This window comes from Rhinolophus sinicus, linkage group LG03 (genome assembly GCF_036562045.2).
Source record: "Rhinolophus sinicus isolate RSC01 linkage group LG03, ASM3656204v1, whole genome shotgun sequence".
NCBI classification, from domain to species: domain Eukaryota; kingdom Metazoa; phylum Chordata; class Mammalia; order Chiroptera; family Rhinolophidae; genus Rhinolophus; species Rhinolophus sinicus.
Window position 1 is genome coordinate 162,512,164 of NC_133753.1, and position 21,636 is coordinate 162,533,799.

General features: G+C 37.5%; 1 protein-coding gene across 9 annotated transcripts in view; it reads left to right on the plus strand.

The window, feature by feature from the left end:
• The window catches only part of PDE4D (phosphodiesterase 4D), a 1,269,731-nt gene that overhangs the window by 1,196,582 nt on the left and 51,513 nt on the right, over nt 1-21,636 (plus strand). The window lies entirely within an intron of this gene.

The window sequence follows — 21,636 nt, forward strand, 5'->3', positions numbered from 1 at the left end:
CATTTTTAAATCTACAGCTCAAGTAGGCAGTTTAAGTTCTGGATCTCAAGCCAGTGGAGTTCACGTTTTGTCACTATAGGGTCTACAATAGAACTTTGTTTCTGTGGTCTTAACGAGGTTTTTATCAATGTTGAATTATTGAAAACTGACCACATAAGAGTAATATAAAAGTTTACACATATTGCAAGTTACTTGGCCTATAAATAATTGTATTAATAGTGTAAATTAATAAATGTGGTTATTTGATAGCTATAAAAGTTCTTAAAGTCTACAAATGGTGTGCTTTTTATGAAGAAAAGAAAGTCCATATCCTGTTCTTCTTTCTTTAAAAAATTAATTCTCATGAGGAAAATGAGGTAGCAAAAGGTATTAAATTATTTCTTCTGTAATAGCACAATCCCATATCAGACTTTAACTACAAAATAATAGGCAAACGGATAATGGCACTGACATCAGTTCTAACCCAAATAAGGCAGGAAATTGAGTGAAATCAGTTTTTCCTCTAATCTTATGTTGGGAAAAAAAATGTATCATATGGTAAGCCCATATGAATCCAATCTGTTTGGTTTATTCATCCCTGAGGTGACATTCAGACTCCAGAAACTGTATTAGAATCCTAGTCAATATTTCAACTCAACCATACAGACTAGAAATGTGGTAAAGTATGTGATAACATACGGCATAAAAAAAAGAAAGAAAGAAAAAAAAGTGTCCTGATTGGAGCAGCATCACATATCTTTTCCTCTCTTCAGACACCTATGGCTATTTACTACCTTTCAACTCACTCTCAGTAAAGGCCTATTTTTGTCTTCTCCATAGAATGAGAAAAGAGAAGAAGACTTGGTGTCTTCAAAATAAAATTTCAGAGATGTGAAATACAATATGGGGCATATAACCAATAATGTTGTACAGATCATGTAGGGTGCCATGGGCACTGGACTCATCAGGGGGATCACTTCATAGATTGTGTAGATGCCTGACCACTGTGCTATGCACCTGAAGCTGATGTAGATTAGTATTGAATGTCAACAGTAATTAAATATATGTATGTATGTATATGTATGTGTGTGAGTGTGTGTGTGTGTGCGTGTATATATATATGCACATGCACACACAAATAGTCACAGGTTGTGGAGTACAGTGCAGAGAATATAGTCAATGAGATTATAACAGCTGTATACGATGTCAGAGAGGTAGTAGATTTGGGGGGGATTATCACTTGGGAAGGGGTGTAAATGTCTAATCATTATGTTGTTTGGTACACCTGAAACTAATATTTAAAAAAAAATAAACAAATAAATGAATAATTTTTTTTTAATTGCCTCCTCTAGGAAGGCTCACCCTCACCCCAAAACCAAGTTAGATGCCTCTGTTCCGTGTGTGCTATTGCAGCCCTTATCACAGTGCTGTACTAGGATTGTTTGTTATCTGGTCTCTCCTATTGACCAGACTGTGAGTTTCTTAAGAACAGTAACTTATCTATTTATCTCTGCATGTCCAACATCTTATCCAGTGTTTACTAGATAATACATGTTCGATAAATATTTGTGAAATGAATCAGGGCTTTCCATTAGTAGAGTGAATTGGGCATGTTTTCTTAGAAGAGAATCTGAAACACACACAGGAAAAATTGGGACAACTTTGCTTGAGGTCAAAGTACTTTGACAGGGACCACCTTTGAAACTTCATCCATTTGGGTCACTTTTGTGTTCTTTATGAAATAAGAATATCAATTCTCAGATCCTATCAAAGGAGGTCTAGTTACCAAGGAACAAGACAAATTGGTGTAAAATTGACTTTCTTATAACAGAGTCCCAAAGCATAGATCCTAAGGACAATATTATGTTGAAATGTCTCAGTAGCTTCCAAATACTGATATGCATGATGTAATATGATCATTATGAGTCAAAGGAACGGGATTTCTAAGTTTTCAGGGTACTTGGTACTCCTTGACAAAATATTTTCTTAATGTACAGTCTCTTAACAATTCTTTCCTGAACTTATTTCCCAAGGAAACATTAGATTTAAGATGTTTATTCTGCAAAGGAAAATTTATGATATTTTATTTTCATTACAAATGTAACAAGTAGAACACACTTATCCTTTGTGGCCAGGGAATGAAAGAGCCCTGTGTGTGGAAAGAAGCAAAGTCCCCAAAATATGAAAATCATGTGTTGGTGAACTTGAAGTCAGTGTATAAGGCACAGAGTCTACTGCCTTTCTCTTCTTTAGTGAAACTTGTTTCCTTTCTGTTATGAAAGTAGGGCAGCCTGTGGACATTTCTACAACTGAAAGGCTCCTTACTCTTAGAAGTTAGACTGTCTTTTGAAAGGATAGCAAAAAGCTAGTGCCTAAAAGAAAATTAAGCAAGGAAAGGGGGATCACCACTAATGAATGTATTAATTCATGGGTTACTTACTCTCCATTAAATATATTTTTAAAGTTATTTGATAAACACATAAAAGCAGATGGTTTATTGATATTTTAGAGAGGAAAAAGACGCTAGTTAAAAAGAGAACCAAACTGAATTAACAAATCACCATGTTGTGTGGGATATTGGAAATTTACTGCCAATAGATTCATGGTGCATTGTAATAAAATACTGGGGCATGGGTACCCTATAGGACATGATGGCACACTCAACTTTAGCAGGGTGGCATTGGTGCTGCGTGGTTTATTTTAAGAGCTGTGTACGCTACCTAGCACAAAGTGGACCAATTGGAGCTTGGCTAGGACTTTCTGATGGCAGCCCACAGAGCTCACCTGAAAGAGAAAAAGAATAGAACTGTCACCTATGTAAATAAGCCTACCAATTAATTTTAAAAATAAGAAACATTTCTAATACATTTTAGCATAATATGGTATTATGAAGGGGGCCTGAAATATAGCGTATTTGGGGATCTTAAAGCTGGACTTTTATTTCTTTCCAGACTTCTCTCCCTCTCCTTCTCTCTCTCTCTCCCTCTATCCCTGTCTCCCTTCCTCTCCCTCTCCCCACTTCTCTTCCTCTCTCCTTCTTCCCCCCCTTTTCTCCTAGTGGGTACCAAGAGAAAACGTATATTTTTCTCATGTTTCTTTATTAATGGAAACAACAACAAAACAACAAAACGGTTGAATTCTGGTGATAATCCATGTCAAATTTTTCATGTAAACAGCCGCTTCCTTGGAATTATCTTGGAATTAGGTTCTTATTCCGTCACCTTCCTTTTTGTATTTCTGAATGATAGTCATCAATTTAAAATAAGGATTTCAAATTCATACTGAAGATTGGTACTATCCTATTCTCATTTTTTTAAAACTTCCTTTTTAGTGGCCATACCGCTGCTCCTGCCAAATAAACTGATTATCTTAATTTTATATTTTTAAGACAATAATTGAAATTGGCTGCTCAGAGGCTGATACTCTGTGTGTCAGAATAATTTAAGGCATAGAATGATTTATTGGTGGTTTCAATCATATATATCAGTCAATTTATTGGTGGTTTCCATCACATATATCCATTTTATAGCCTTCCATGCATAACACATCACTTTTTAACCTGACCCCGGACATGACCCTGGCCCATCTCTAAAAATTACTAGCGTAATTACTGGTTGACACTTAGACTCATGTCTTAAAGTTTGGTACTCTGAAGGAAAATTTCCAAGGCATTATAATGAGGACATTTAATTAAGAGCTCATGTTGACTCAGGAATATTATGTACAGCATTGATCCATAGTGTAGCTAATAAATTCATTATACTGCAAATTATGATTTGTTAGTACATTGGCCCATAAGTGTGAAACCTGTCTCAACAAGAATGTTGAAAGAGGCAAGGCAGTGAAACTTTCATCTCCACTGGGAATGAGCTAACTTACCAAATCTGGGCCATCACTCATGGTAAATGTGTTCAGAACAAATCATACATCTTCCACAGTTCACTGTATTCATCAGCACTTTTGAAGTCAGTAGTCCGAAGTAGTTCCTTTTCGCCTGTGGCTCAGGCAGTATGCCTCAGCTGTATGCTGCGAGCATGTGTTCTCAGCTAGTGATACTCCATGGTTGAACTCCAGTTTCAACCAAATCTTAAAGGCTAAAAGGGTGGCCTCATTTATAAGGAAGGACATTACATTATGCCTTTGAAATTGTCTTAAAAATCAAATCATTGTCTAAAAAGTCTCTTAGAATCATTTAGAGCATGAATGCGTGAAGACGGAATTTCTCACTCATGTGAGTGCTAACACTCATTATGGAGGTAAAAAAAAATTATGTTAAGTGCCTGTGTGTGCGCACGTGTGTGTGTGTGTGTGTGTGAAGTGTGTATACTTGGGGGAGGCAGGAAAGAGTGCTCAAACATGAAATGATTATTCATGGTCACTGCTCTGATTGCCTTTTTGAAAATATGTTTTATTTGGAAATAATTTCAAATTTAATGGAAAACTCCAAAGAGCACATGCATATTCCTCACCCTGATTCACCCATTGTCAACATTCTGCCTCATGTGCTTTATTACTTTCTCTTTGTGTACACACACACACACACATACACACACACACACACACAATTATTCTCTGAACCACCTGAGAAAAAGCTACACACATTATGGCTTTCTCTCCTCAACTACGTACCTCCCAAGTGCAAGGACACTTTCCTATTAACTACAATATAGTCTCAAACATCTGATTTTCTTTCACTAGTTCAGCATGACTTATTTATACCTTTTTACCTAAAATTCTAACCCAGATACTAACACTGGTAGAAGAAACAGTTCAACTATCTAGCAAAAGTGGTATTACTAACATTTTAAATTTTGTAAATAAACATATCATGGCAATATATAGGAAATGACTAAATGCTGGTTTTAGTGAGAATAGATGAGTTAATACAAATATGATTTCCCTTAATTAATAAATCTTGTTTTTAGTGATGCAGCTTATCAATGGCATTATAGTTAGCTAGTGTTCATTAGGAATGACAGAACATTTATCTTCATGTGTGTTTGATCCTGTTTTTCCCTTTGTGATCAGATAACCCCAGATTTTGAAAGGCGGAAGTATTTTCTACTTAGATAATGTGGTTACCTTGCTCCCTGATAGTAAGCAGTAGTGAAGTGAAGGGGGCTCTGGCAATGCTGAATGGGTTCTGGGGATAATCAGCCCTTCACTGAGATAGTGGTAGGTCTCTTTCCAAATGGTTCTTATAACCATTTTTATTTCCTATCTTTTTTTTTTTTTAAAGCAGAGACTGCTGTGAACAAATAGAAGTGAGATTTATGATTCATAATCTATATAGTTAATTTTGATAATTAACACATTTCTGACAGTGGCAATTTTTTTCCCAAAGGGAGCTTGAGCATACATAACCCTCCACACCCAGGTATATCTAACAATATGCCCACAGGGTGGGAGATCTAAGTGAGAAGGATATTGCGTCAGGGATTTAGAATGTGTAGCAACTCTCTGTAGAAGAAGGGTATGGTACTAGAGCAATTTATGAAAAACAGGTCCCTTAGTAACTGGTTGACAATATAGAGTTACAGTCCTGTAAAGTCATCTAGGAGGCTGTGTGTACATGCAGTGACAAGAGGTGGGCCTCAAGTGTGTACAGATAAGTTCACTACCTCCGGCAGACTCTTCATGTATTCATTCAACAGATTTATATTGAGGGGCGCTGCTGGGGATTTGGTAGTAAGATGGCCATGTTCTGTAAACTCCTGCAGCTGACACATAAACTGTTTTGCTTTAAAATATTGTACGTTCAGAAGTATTTGTACCCTGACTATATGACCATAGTATGTCATCCTATAAAACTTTCAGACATGACTTGGATCCACAAAAATTCATTTTTAAAGCTGTTGGATTTGCAGCAGGAGAAAACATTGACTTTAAATGACAAATCATGGAAAGAAATAATTTTGAAAAGACCCTTCAGCTTTTAATGATTTAACAAGAGAATTGTGCTCAGAGACTATTGAGTCAGAAAAAAATGTATAAACATTTATGTGTTCAAGTATATAAATGAGTGATGGAGGTGGGCTGGGGGAAGGAGAACCTCCCGGAAATGACAGTATTGTTCTTTGTGGCAGGGAAACCACTTTTTGGTTCATCTCAATGCCTTCATCTCAATGGCTTCCAGACTGCAGTGACTTCTAAATCCAACTGGGAAGACAAATATCTGAGCCCTCTGAGAAGCTCCAGGGTCATACTGTAGGGTTGTGTTTGGCATATTTTCTAGAAATCATTTTCAGATAGCTGTGGAAGTTCTTAACTAGCAATCTGTTACTACAGAGTATCTTTGAATTATAAGCTAGAAACCATACATCCAATATCAAAATTCCAGCCTGGTCGACGTTAACATGCTCCTTTTTGACAAGACTAAACTATGGTCTTAGATCATACTACTTTCTGATGAGACTAACTTATGGTCCTAGATCACAGGTAATTACTAGGAGTTTCGTTATTGGTGTTTGTATTAGTTGAGGTTGTGTTTGATGTTGAATACAGAGATTTAAAATAGAAGTGGCTTAAAGAAAATAAATGTTTTCTTTCTCTATCATGTTAAAATCTGAAAGTAGGCAGTCTAGATCTAATGTGGCAACATCATTCCATAAAGTCTTCAAAATCTTCAAAGACGTGTTCCTTCTATTTGGAAGCTGTTCTGTGTGCCCTCTATGCTTAAATTCAACGCATGGTCCAATATGGCTGCTCCAGCTCCAGCCATCAACTTCATATTCTAGGCAGTAGGAAAAAGTAAAGAATGAAGACAAACAGATAAAAAATATATGACAGATGTCTTTTAATGAGAGTTCCTAAAACTTCCACAGGACACTTCTCCCAACCCATTCACCAGAACTTAGTTATGTGGCAACACCTGCCTACCAACTCATAGGAATCTGGGAATTTTCTCTATTTTGAGCAGTCATATGCTTAGGTAAAAATTGAGATTATAATACAACTGATGAAGAAAGCACAAATATTAGGGGACAGCTAGCAGTCTCTACCACAATGTTGTTTATTAATAACGATACATATATTTTAAATATTTGACATCAGTCTGCTGCACTGTATGTGCAGATTTACAGTATGATCTTTTACAGTATGAGCTTCATAGCTGCAGTATTCAGGAAAGTTGTGTGTGGTTTGCTAGAATATTTTACCTGCCCTGGGTAAGAGCCTAAAGATTAAATGCGCCAAACTAATGACTAATTAATTTTAATGGTATTTTAATGGCCGTGGATTCCCTTGCCTCAAAGCTTGCATGTCCACCTAGAATTAGGGAAAGGAGAAACTGGTAGCACAAAATAAAAGTATTTAAGTTCTTAATACTGTTTGATGCTCTTCATGTTCTTACTAACTCATACCCTCATCTAAATTTGAATCACTGGTACGTTTTGAACTTACGGTAGAGAGAGTCCTAAAGTCTCACATGAGAATTACCCTGCTTGTTCTAACAAGATTGTGTCCCCGTAGGCATGCCAAAATTTGATAGTTACAAATAGGGAGATCTGAAAGGAGAGGAGCAGAGGAGGTAATTTACCTTAACTCTACTACATTGTCTTAGATTAAGGTAGACAATGGTTACCATTTTGCTGACATGAGACAGACATGTCACAAAATAGGGAGAGTGAGCAATCACAGAGCGGATTTAATTTCCAATGGGGTTTATGAAAGCACCAAAACACAACGTAGCCAAATGTTCCTAAAAGTATGAAGTAATCTGATTTGTTCCATCATTACAAGAATTTAAGCCAAGCGCAATTACCTCCCAGTAGTAAAAAGAACCCATTAAAATGTCATTGTTATTGACTGAAGTGAGCTTTCTGATTACCTTGGCCAGCCACATTTTACATTTGTCTGTTCATTTATTCCAAAACACATTAGAGGGCCTTAACTGATTTTGACAAAATAAGCTACATTATAAAGGTGCAGTTTAACCTGAGAAGTTTAAATCTAATTACTAGATGAGAGTTTTCAAATGGCCATGTCTTCTAGATGTCAGTAAATTCTGGGGTGTAATTATTAGGGAGTCTTTGTTTCTTAGTGTTCATTAGATGTCCAAGATGACAGGATAGACTTAAATTTAGAGAACTGATTTGTTGTTGCTGTTCCACCGAGAAAGGTGTCTTTTCTTTCAGGAGTGGGCTCCAGAATGCAGTGATTGAGAGCGGTGCCTTCATAGAAGTAAGCCTGGGCACAGTGTAGTACCCAGAATTCCAAGGGAGGTGGGGTTGGGCAGCTAAATGATGGATGAACTCTCCCATAAGTAGAGGGTCCATATGATTTATCATCCCAACCAGCACAATTTTTAGAGTAAAAGGCAATGTTATTCATAATTATACTGGGGTAACCCACATAAGCCTGGTAAATTCCAGGTCAATAGGATGCATGGACTCTACATAAGGAATAGATATCTAAACAAATGAATGTAATACTGATTTTAGGTACCCAGAGAATAAATGCTTCCGTAGGACACTGGGAGGTGAAAAATGCAGAGTGTCCCTCTACCAGCGCTTTTTCTCCCCAGCACAAAAGTCATTCTAAATCATGGGATATTTTAGAATGTGAGGTTTATAGGCCCATTAACCACATTAATACCCCTCTAAGTCTAGTTATTGATTCTCAGATGTATTAGAAGCTCTGGAAACATCACAGAGAGGTAGCCTTAAAAAAGGGAGAGCTCCATGCTATTCAGTTCAACTTAATTCAACAGACATTTATTGGATGTCTGGTATGTGACAGCCAGTGTTTAGCACCAGAGATTGAAAAATGAATTTGATATGGTTACAACCCTGGAGAAATTGAGTCTAGTAGGAAACAAATCATTGTGATAGATTGTTTAGTGATTTAATTACTTGAAGAGTTAACTTCAGATTTGGCTATCACACATCAAATGTAGTATTTGCCAGTATCTATCTTTGGAGGGAATGCCTGCTGGGTGGTAACCTGGATTTTCCCAATCCCTTACTAATGCTAGAAACCATAGCAAAATAAACAGGGTGAACAGGCTGTTTTAGTGAGGCTCGTGTAACTTACAGGTCCTTATTTTCCAGGCTGCTAATTTATTTTGTTTCCATCCGGAAAGCCCTTCCCTACCATCTGAGCTATTCTGGCCAAATAAACAGAGACAAGCTATAGAGATTTAGGATGTCTGGGTTTAAAAGATTTGCTTGTTTAATTAGATAAATAATTTGAGAGAACTTTCCAGGATTACTATACCTAATCATATTGATAAAGGCTGGAAAGACGCTCTTAGTTGACCAGCAGATAACAGAATCTGGGAGAAGAGTGAAGCATTGGGGTAAGCTGGGACTAATTAAAAAACCCCGAACATACTCTGTATCTGCATTTATAATTCATCATCATCATCATTTTTGAACACTTACTATTTTTCAGGCACTGCTTTACATGCATAACTCTATGATATAGGTCCTGCTTCCCCTTACTACAAATTAGAAAACAGGCTTAGATAAGTTAATTAGTTCATGTGAGAGTCTCAGGTTAGTCAGCAGCAAAGGTCAGGTGTGGAAACAAGAACTACCTTCCTCCAAAAGCGATTCTCTTGAATTCTCCCTCTTTGGCCCAGCATAACCCAGCATATAATCCACTCAAGGATGAAGAGGAACAGGGATTGTTTTTTTGTCACTAAATAAAGGAATTGCTGAGGCAGAGGGTGTCAAGAGCTGGAGTAGAGGCTTTACTCAGGTAGAACAAACACTTTCCTCCAGGGTCCAACCAAACTGGTTAAATTCAAGTGCCAGTCTCACCCTGAAGAGAAGCATGTTAGCAATCTTTACTTCCCCTGATTAATTCATTTCTAATGTTCATTGCCCCACAGAGAACAAGACTCTGAGGCCATAGGGCCCAACTGTTGGTAGGCAGAGGGAGAAGAAAGTGGGAAATTCAAGATGCAAAATGTAATCAAGTTCTCAAAGGGCTGGATTTTCTTCACCCACTTACCTCGCAGCTCCAGTTTTTCTCCTCTATCTGCCACAATTGCCTTTTTAATTGTCCTTTTTGAATAAACATGACCATCTTGATGTTCTCAGCTTCCAGTTGGTCGGTTGTCTATACTTTTAAAGACTCATGCCTACTCTTTCCTCCTTTGCCCCAGTGGTTGGAGCTCTCTGCCTCCTTTTCTGCCTCACTCTTAGGCTTCCACTGCAGAGAATTGGGAGAGTTGAAGGAAAAGACTGTTTTGTGTCTGTGGTGCCTGAGGCCTAGTGCGCGAGCTGATTCTTGCCCCATCAGAACCACCAGACCCACACTTTCTGTTGTTCTCACATTGTTCCCTAAATCCCAGACAAGTTTGCAAACTCTGATCATGAGTTTTCAGGTGGAAGAGAGCACAGATATCCTCTCTGGGGGAAGCCGGGCTGGATCCTCGGATTTCCTGGCCTGCATATGCTTCTACCATAGCACACAAGAATTTCGTTTGAAATCACTGGAATTGCCCATTTGTTGATCAGTGCCTCTAGCTTTTGGGTTCCCTGAAGCCAAAGATCTTCTGAACACAGCTCTTCAATTGAGCAACTCATACGGTGCCAGATTACCCCCCAGCAGGTGTTCAGCAAATATTTGTTTGGTAGTTAATTGAACCAAAGTTTCAGTTGACAAGGATGAATCATGTAACAATATCTATGGAAAGGACTCACCCCCTGGTAAAATCAAAACAGAGAAAGTATATGTATTGCTTTCAACTCTAGAAGCCATCATCCTTAATCTCCTCCTGAGTGACCCCCTCCCTGAGTGAGCTCAAGATAATTCCATTCCAGTCTTTCCTACTACTCTTAGGGAGAGCTTGTCATCTGCTTCTATGCAAAGCATCCTTTGAAGGAACTTTTGCACGAAGGAAATAACCTATGAAAGGCAGAAATAGATTAGATGGAAAGAAAGAGAAGACTGGATGTGCACGTGACAAATATGACCAAATATGGGGAGATGAGACTCAAGGAGGAAACTTGCTGAGAGGTGGGGGTATGTAGGTGGGGTCAACCACCTGGAATGGTGAGGACAGATGGGTCCAGTGAGATAGATTTTAGAAGAGCTCTCAGGAGTCTAACTGAAGTTTGGATGCAAACCTGTAGGCATTAAAAATACAGAATATGGTCTTGCGTGAGAAGAGAGATTATTATCATTATTCAAGAGGTGCTTTGGGAACATAAGGTTATGTAGGAGAGGTTGAAAGAGGAAAAGACCCCTAGAAATAAAGAAAACAGCTAGGTTTTCCAGGAAAATTTTTGTAAAGGTTTAAGAGCTAAAAAGGAAAATGAGGGCCAAATGGAAAAAAAAAATTTTCCTATTCATTTGCCAATAAAAGTGTCAGGATATATGGCAGCCTGTGGGAAACAGTGTTCCGTATTTGGTTGGGTCATTAGTAATTGTTAGGTCATTAGTGTCAGATATTTTTGGTCAGGCCAAGTTCCTTACAGCACATTTCATAGAGGTCCAGTTGGTCCATGGACAGCTGAGATCATTTGGCCAAAGCTATTCCTGAGTAACTGCTGGAACCAGGAAAGGAATCTCTGTCTTTTGACTCCAAATCAAAGAGTCTTTCAGTGACCCCACATTAGCATTCCAGATTCCAGAAACACTTAATTTCTCTACCTTGAAATTATAAGGTCCTTATGTGCTTGTCTAAAACGCTGCTGTCAGGAAGGTTTCTGTCACTTGTGCTAAGGACTATTGATATTAGAGGTTGCAAACTGACCACTAAGGGTCATTAACATCTTTGTTTGGTCCTTAAAAATGTTTAACTCGTTTTCATTAGTTGTCAAAATTTTAAAAACATAAATTTTGCATTTAAAAATCCAAATATTGAGACTTTTTTTGAAAAAGCTGAAGTTCTGGCAACAGCTGGCCAGCATTCCCACATGAGTCCTCTGAAGTCCCCATCTACTACCCCTGCAGGTCCCCACCAACCACATCATTCATTCACACAAACTGTCTGGCTCCTACAGGCACTTTAGTAGGTGCCCCCTGCTTTATGTGTTCAACTGGTAAGCATCTAATGCCCTGAGGAAACTCACACATGTAGGGAGAAATGATTTACCAAATAATCTGCCTATTAGACAGCTCAAACCTTAGAGATCCCCGTGTTCTACTTAGTTCTCCCTTGCAGTAGAAAAATAGGAGAGATTTTATTACAGAGTGGGAGGTAAGGAGAAGAGGGATAGAAAACTAACATTTATCAAACTAGGTGATTCCTTACCTCAGTTTTTCAAACTTACTGGTAGATTGCAAAATCAATTTAGTGGTTCACAATCAAGATTTTCAAAATAAATAGAATATAAAACATCAGAGTGAATCATACATGGTAAGGACAAATATTATTTCATGTAAGTTCTGTTTCAATTCTTTATCTGTATATATTAGATCAAATATACGTGTGTATACTGTTTCAATTATATATAGATTTCCTTTATATTGTATATATATATTTTTTGTTGTTGATTTCACTTAAATTTAAATGCATAGTTTGTTAAACATAGACTATAAATAAATTTTCCCAAGACTGTTATATATAAATACACAGGAGTTGCTTTTAATAGGAGTTCACTCCCCCTACCTTTTAAAACAAGTACGGCTATCAAATCATTCCTGTACTTTACATATTTTTTATAATAGGAATCAGCACCCACACTTCTTCAAAAATAAGCACAGTTAACAATAGTGTTCATTGCACCTCCTACTGTAAACAAGTATACTGGTCATAGTATAAAATATATGTTTTACTGTGACGCCCTATCAAAAAAGTTTGAAAGCTGTTGCTTCATCACATTTAATATACCCCCAAAACTCTGTATGGGTAGAGTCTGGGCCTTCAAAAGAAAACGACAGTCTCCACAGGAGTTGAAGTCTGTCATAATTTTTGCTTGTTGAAAGATCTCAAAGAATGCCAAAAAGGAATGATCTGGTTAGCTGGGGCTTTGACCCCAATGAAGAAAGGACATTTTCAAGGTGCGCGTTCGTGATCATTAGGTCACCAAGGACAAGTTATGAAGACAAAATGTGAAGACTGAAATTAGAATGTGGACCTAAAATATCCAGAAGCCTCTCCATTGATTAGATTTGCAACAAAAATTTATATGAAGAAAAATAATTCCAGTGAAATAGTGGATGCAGTGAGTATAGTGGTATTAGCAAAATGGCAAAATTCATAAAACTTAGAAGTTGTACTTCAAGAGTTAAAGCATGTAGTGCTGTTTTATATATATATATATATATAAAGTCACCAGAAAAACACAGTACAACCATTAATTTCAGTGGATCTCAAACTTGTCTTAAATTAAAAACCTGCTCATATTAGTGCCGAAAGATCTCAATGAAAAATGTTCACACAGTAAGTAATTCTAGGTAGTAAGTATGCCCTGGAGATTTATAAAAATATATATATAATATTTGTACAGCCATTATGTATTCAGACAATGGGAAGAAAAATGCTACGCAGTTGTTGTTTTTTGATTTTTTTTTTGTTTTTTTCCTCATCAAGGAACTGCAGTTTAAGCATAAACCTGGAATACTCAAAATTTGGGTTTACAAGATCAGGGCATGGCAAGTGTCCAGATTTCTGTGGAATAACATGTTTTCAAAAGCTAATCTTCAGAATGAAATAAAACATTAATGGCATGCTTTTGAATTTTGCTTAATAAAACAACTGCAGTTTAAATTGTTTAAAGTAGCAGGTACAACAAATCCTGTTGCTAATGGTGTTAATTTTCAGAGATACGGGTGTTGACTCCTACTGGTATCAAAATTACGTACAGAATCGTGTTGGTAGTTTTGTGTTTTAGAAGAGATGGGGAGGAGATGAATGACTATTAAAATCAGCTGTTAGCTGCTGCAGGTAACAAATTTGATAAATACGAGTATTTATAATTTTTTTAAAAATGAGACACAGAAACTCATAGACACAGACAATAGTTTAGGGGTTACTAGAGGGTAAGGGAGGTGGGGGATGGGAGACGAGAGTAAGGGGGATCAAATATATGGTGATGGAAGGAGAACTGACTCTGGGTGGTGAATACACAACAAGGATTTATAGATGATGTAATACAGAATTGTACACCTGAAATCTATGTAATTTTGCTAACAATTGTCACCCCAATAAATTTTTAAAAATGCATTTAAGTTAAAGTGAAACCAAACAAAATAATGAAATAGGCATATGGGTATGTGGTTTTGAATTAAATTTTGTCTTAAAATTAAAATAAAGTATGGAGTATGTCCTGGGAGGGCAACCTTCTTGAGATGTTTTTTTACCCCTATTTATAAAAGAGAAAACTTAGGTACAGAGAAGTTAAATAATTCACCCTAATTTGCCACATGGTTTCTAAGTTAGAGAGCCAGCATTTGAGCCTAGGTCTCTGTTCCCAATGTCATGCTCTGTGCCCAGTGTCATGCTCATAACTATCATAGTAGGCCACTAAAATGGATACCTATAGAACCCTGCCCATTGCTGTGCATCTGGACTCCTGCGATGGATTCTTCGTCTCCCTCCTTCTCTCTTGTTTATTTTATCCTCCTGGGCTACCAGTGCACTTCACTTCTCCAATGCCCACAATATCCATTAGCTCAAGGCCACGCATTTAAGTATTCAATTCTATTTCCCTTCTCCCTCCAAAGAGACTACTCCATCCAGGCTGTTACTGCCCACACATGTAACCCTTATCCAATCTCCAGACATTTCTTCTACCTGAAAAGAATGCCAGCTGACTCCTCCTCCCACAGCCATTCAAACCACACTTTGTCGTCAAAGACGTCCATCCAGGTTCACTTTCTTCCTGTAACCCTGTATACTTAACTACAGTCCATACCCCACCTCCTTCTGAACTACAAAAGCGCTCCCAAGGTGAATGATTTCTATGCCACTTTACACTGTGTCTAGGCAGCAGCTGGTCACGTGTCTGATCTTCTCAGCAGGATATTATAAGTTTCTTCCCAGGTGCAGGGCACTGACTCTTTCATGTTCTTGTATTTCACAGCAACTAGAACATCAGAGAGGCTCAAAAATGTGTATATATATATTTTTGACTGCTCTCTGGGGACAAGAAAAAGAGAAAGAGGAAGGGAGGGAAGGAGAAACATTACTCTCTGACCATTTCTCAACAGTACACAAACACTTGAGGAGGGAAACTCGGATGTCCTTGGTGGGAATTTTGAATATATGGGACCCTACAGAACTCATGTATTGTGTTTGTTTTTGCACTTACTTGACATGGTAAAGGACAAAGTTTTACAAAGTATGCTTTAACAGGTGATAGTTGTATTAAAAAAAAAAATTCTATGTCAAATAAGTTTAGCTGATCCTTATAAAATAACATTAAACAGGTCGCTTTGCTGTAGAAACTTCTAGATTTTGCTAGGTTCACGTCTATTACAAATCACTGCAAACAGTCTACATAGTCAACATTTCCCAAATTTGTTTGACCACAGAATTCTTTTGGTAAGGAGAATCTTGTAGGAATAATGTTCATATGAACATTCTTTGGGAAATGTTGGAATGATCCCCCCAGCAACCTAGCAGTAAGTGGTGCTCGTTCATTAACCAATGACATATCTTGTAAATATTTTTTATACATACTGACTCTGCATGATTTGGTATGGTCTTGGGAAGGCTATTCTAACTCTTAGATTTTTCACTCATATTCAGCCTAGAACTGGTTAATAATTGTGGGTTGATGGTGGTGATAGGAAAATAGTCATGAGGATGGAGAACCTATGAGAGAGGAGGGAACCTCTCATGTATTAAATGCCTTATTGCAGATTAACTTATTTAAACAATCTTATAAGGTGTTTTCCAACTAGCAGTGGGACATGTTTGCTCTCTGTCTGAAATGTCACGTCCCACTGCTCACCTAGTTAACTCTTCAGTTCATCCTTGGAGACTCAGGGCTGACATTCGTTCTTTCAGAAAGCTTTCTCAGATCTCTCCTAGGCTGTGGTAGTGGCAATTTCCCTGTCCCCCTTCTCTGCCTTGAGCTTACCTATATCTACTACCTGGTTTTAGTGGACAAGTTAGATACATACTGTTTTATAATTGTCTTCCTCATTGGACTGTGAGCTTCTTGAAATCAAAGTTATTTCTTCCCCTTTGGTATACTCAGCACCTAGCACATAGCCGGTGTTCAATATGTATTTTAATTAACTTTAAAAGAAGATCGTCATAACCAGTAGAATGAAAACTCTTTGAGAGTAGGCAGGAACTTTCAACTACTCTGTTCATTGCTAAATCTCTATGATTTAGTGCAGTGCCTGGAAAAGTATCTATTAGGTGAGCAATGTGAGAGTATTTAACTCGTGGTCGCTCACTTAAACTAAAATAAGTCGCAAGGTTCTTGTTATTATCCCCTATCTAGAGGTGAGGAAATTAAGGCTTAAGAAAGAGCAGGTGATTTGCCGGGGATGATGGTTTGTATGTAGTGGAATGGACATTGGCACCTCCTTCTACTCTTCCAATTTCAGTCAAGGGATAACACTGCTTACAGTCATACACATGTCAAATGGAGACTCCAACCCAAATTGTCTGATTACATTTGGCTCAAACTCCAACTCTTTGGACAAAAGCCCTGCCTACTTTTAAACTGAGTTAAAAGGCTTTCTCCTCTGTCTTTGACTCTTCTCTTCACTGTCAACTGAGGCTGGCATTTTAGTTTGGGCGGATCCAGCTTCTGAGCTCAGTCTTTTACTGGAATAAAATGAAACAAAACAAATCTCTTTATCTTAGCATTTCATGCCTTCGGTAACTTTATTAAAGATTAGGTAGAGAGGGAGATTTATAGGGTGGAATTACCCTGCAGACCAAGTGTATCCTTTCTCACACACACACACACACACACACACACACACACACACTCACACACTCAGACACATACTCCCCGTCTGGAGCAACCAGACTATTCTTCCCCTTTTCTATGTAGAAGAGAGCACCGATTAGTTTCATCCCAACCAGGACTCCTTAAAGTTTCACCTTCTATAATAAGTAGCCTTATTAAACACATTCTTGCGTGCAGGCTCTCCCTGAAATAAATTCTGGTGAAAACAGTTTTGGTGAATATAGTATGATTAAAATTTCATTGACTAGAAGACTGCAATTTTTAAAACCAAGAAGTCTCTACTCTCACAAGTCACATTGGGCAGTCGTTTTCTGTTCATGCCTGACATATCCTGTGAACATATGCCTGTGTAGAATTTTCATACTGAGGTTGTCTTAGATAAGAATAACCATCAGAGAAGCAAATGTTCTATAAATTATTAATTTTGTTCTACCAATAATATGGCCAAAGGTAATGGTCTCACTGACTTCAGCCTTGCCTCCTTCAATCTCATGTAGTATTACAGAGCCCTAGAATTTTCCATCTACATAAAATGAGATCCCATATCACACAGTACTTTGAATCACTCAGTGGTTCCTATTCATGAAGGTTCAGTCCAAAATCCTTCCCTGCAGATGCCTGGCAAGACTTCCATGTCCAGTGTCTGTGGATTTACCTCTTTCGCACTGAGCAAGGCCTTGCTCATGGTAGTTCCTTTCTCTACATACACATGCACACATATCTTACTGAATATAGGCCCGTATGTTTGCTCATATTTTCTCTTAAAAATCCTTCTCAATCTCTTTACTTACCTCCTATTTCATTCTTTGAGACTCAGCCTTCTCCCACTCTCCCTGTGTCCCAGCCTGATTTAAATAGCCCTCTTTTATTCTGCCATGTGCTTCCTTCTTTCAGAATTCCGTCTACAGTATAGTACACTGAAGTTTGCTCTACTACTGGATCCTTGGCTAAGGGACACACTTTGAGTCATCTTGTTTTTGCAGACTTTAATAAAGTACATTGACACATAGTTGGTGCTAAATGTTTGTTGAAACACTGGGGGCACTGGAAATCACTGAAATCCAATCTTGTATTTATTTCATTTTAAAATTCTACCAGCGCCTTAGGCAGAGCATAAGTGAAAAAAAAAATGTAGATAGAAGATAAAAGGGAAAAAAAAAACCTCACAAAATTACGTACATCTTCCCTTTGGAGGTTTTTTGAAGTGCTAAGTGAAATTTTATATATTTCATAAGATTTTAAAATACTTCAAAACAAGAACTTTGATGCCAGAAATACACTTGGAAATGAGAGCAGCTTGCCACTGGCAAGCTCTGCTTAAACCTGTTACATGTACACATTGAAAGTGAATCCAACTCCTTCATGTATTTCCCATCAGATAAAATGCATGGAGGGAAAAAAGATAAGTCAGCAAAACTTAGAGCTAACCTGCACAAATCTTTACTATAATGAACTCAGGAAATGAGTACCTCAAAGCAATACATGGTGAAATAGAAGTCATTCTTCTCTAGTTCTGCTTACTTTAGACACCATCAACTCCATTCTTAGGCACAAAATGGGCATTTTGATGGGAATTAAGAGAGGAGACGCTGGAATGGGTTAGGAAGATACATAAGTATTTGTTCTTAGGAGCTGTTTAGTGGAGTGGTGTGTTTTTTTTGTTTGTTTGGTTGGTTTCCTTAATTTTAAGAAAAATCTAAACTGTTATAATTTATGTTTTAAGTGTAAGGAAATGGTATTCATAGTAAGCAATGCTTTTTTTTTTTCTACCTGTTTTCTTCATTTACACCAATAGGCCTATCTAGGAATTATGACAAACTTATACAGACCTTTAATCATTCAAGTGTTGGCAAAGAAACCAACATCCACACAGTTACACTTCATGTAGAGTGTGGATCCTTTTACCTCAATGGTCAACATCACTGTAAGTTGTGGGTAAGAGTAATTGGCTGAACATTTCACAAGAAAACGACCTCAACCTCTAGCTAACTGCTGCGGCTCTGAGGCAATTACTTTTTTTTCCTTCTCAAAGGGAAGCTGCTGCTTCAGCATCTTCTGGAGCCCCTGGCACCATTTCAGGCCATGTGTCAGGGGAACTCTTGATCGCATCACAACGACGGAAGCCAAGTGCTGGTCTGCAGGAATTGAGAACTGTTTGTTCACACAAGATCCTGAGCAGAACCTCGGGTGTTACATAGTTTAAGGGGGCCTTGAGGAAAACCAACTCTGCTATAGGAGGGGACTTCCAGAAGTTCAAGTTATTTCTCCATTGCTCTTCTATAGCTTTCTCCTAGCTTTTATGGAATCTATCCAAAGTTGTTGCTTGGATGCTTTTCTCCCTGGAGGTCCTTGATTGAACAATATTTTGTACAGTGAAATAGAAGAGTGTTCATATACTTTCAAGTAGTGCCACTGTGAATACTACTTTCGGGGGAGAAAAATATTTTATTAATGAATACAGTTTTTGTTCTTGGTAAAATCCAAAATTAAACAAGCTCACTGATTGTGTCCTGCTAGCTGTAGATGACATTTATAATAGGTGTGTTGCTTCGTGTGGTGATTCAATTTCCTGTAGGATAGTTGGCAGCTCCACATTTAGGCTTTTTTAGTAGGGATGAAAAGTTCAGTTCTTCAATGTCTTAGAACATTTGGGGTTAAAATTCCTAAAACTAAGTTTAATAATGATCCTGAAAAACTGTGGTTAGCCATATTGCCTATAAACTTAGGAATTTGGAAAAAGTAGTATTAGCTCTGTGCTAATATCAACAATAATTCTTTATTTGAGCAACAGTTTTATAGAACAAACTGTTCTTTCCTCTATTGTTAGTAATTATTTTCTTACTTATTGGTAACATGTAAATGTGTTCTGGTCATTTTTTTTCCCCATTCTTCAGATTTATATAGTGCCTGCAGAAGATAGGGAACTTAAAATACCTGTACATATCACATTATGATTGCACACAAATGTTGGTTGTCCAAAATAGCTTATCTATGATTTGGACATAAAGTAGATCTTCTGAAATAAGTTGTCCCTCTCATCCCTGTACTGCCTTTTTAAAGAGCAAGTCCTGTCTTTAAATGCATAATGTCTTGAAGTGTTGGAACTTTCCTGAATTACATTTCTATTACAATTACAAATTAATCACTGAAATATAATATGTGGTGTCACCTCCTGCTAGGTCCAAAACCTATATTTCTGAAAGGCTTTAAGAAGTTGGTGAAAATGGGAGGCGATTATTTACATGGGAGCTCAGACTTTGGAAGAGTTGGAGTACAGGGGAGAGGAACATGGAAAGCCAAGACTTTAGAGGTGTGGAGAGAGAATTCCTGGCTTTGGGATGTAACCAGTGACTGGAAAGATGACTGTGAAAAAGTCCTAGAACAATGCTTTTGCATCTCTAACTCACTGGATGTGCTATGGACAAATGACTCAAAATAGGTGAATTTCCTCTTCAAATTTCCTACATCCCTATTTTATACAGTAAAGGGATGAAAAATCAAAAGCAAAACAAAATCATATAGTAGATGTGCTACCATCACAACTAGGTAAGGTTATGGAAGATATTAAGTACGTTGAAAATGTGTTATGGTGATAGGCTTAATTATTTTTTTATGATCTTAAGGCTATGGAATTACAAGGGCCTTTCTACATCATGTTCCTGTGTAATGTTTCAATTTTTGTAACAAGCATGTCATATTTTTATATTCTTATAATCAGGGAAAAGGCTATAGAGATAAAATATTTTATAGTTAGTATTTAAAATTATCTTTGAGGTTGTTCCTTTGGTTACGGAAAAAAAACTCCAGTCATAACACTTTATAACTCACTTGGCAAGGTTTAAGCAGTTGTTTGTTCACCTCAACTATATATTTACAGAGATTGGTGCAGAAAAAAAAAAAAGTATATATATATATATATATATATATATAATGAATGAAAGAAGCAAATTTTAACCTAGAGTTCTCAAAATGAGTAGCAACAGTTCAAGAATCCTTGCTAGTAATGAGCCACGTGGCACATGTAACAAATACTTTGAAAGTTATTCTAACTTTACAAATTGTGCATAAAAACTTATCTGGAAAATCCCAGGTATTCAGTCCGTGAAATTCTTTGTTGTGCCACTGATCATTCATGGAGCCTAAATTTCAAGGGCGGAATTTCTCCTCTAGTACCTGTAGATTCCAAGACAAAGAAAAGTGATCTCAGTAACTTCATGTAAGCTCTTCAGTGCATCCTTTCTAATTGAAAATAACAAAAGTTTTAAAAGATACACTCTTGGGAGTTTTGATTTTTTTTTTCTCCCCTCTGAGAGGTTGGATTATCTGCATGCTAATGTAGTGAAGTTCTTCTCCCCAATTGATCTGTTCTTGGAGCACACCTGTGGTCTCCAGGGTCAGCTTTTGTAAATAGAACCAGCTTTCATAGGAAGTCTTTGGATATGGTCTTTTCATTTTCTCACGTTTGTAGTTTATTCTGCACGTGGTGTATAGAAACACCCTTCCAGACTTTTTCCTTTGGCATCACAAGACCATCCTGGTCTCTGATTTGCAATTCCACAGACGCCTGGAGCATGGAGCATTTACGAGTATGCAGGATATAGGTAAATTGTCCATATCCTGTGGTGCATTGACATTGCTGTTCCTTTAAGATATCTCTTAGGCAATTCTGAATGTGAAATTACAGCATAGTTTCACATCTGTGAATTCCAAAGCGTTACGACCCTCAACATTGCATGTTTTGTTTGCTTGTTTATGTCCGCCCCAAAATTTAGAGTCTGGTACTTAGCAGGAACTGGGCTAGGTACTGAAAGAGTCTGGTCTTAAT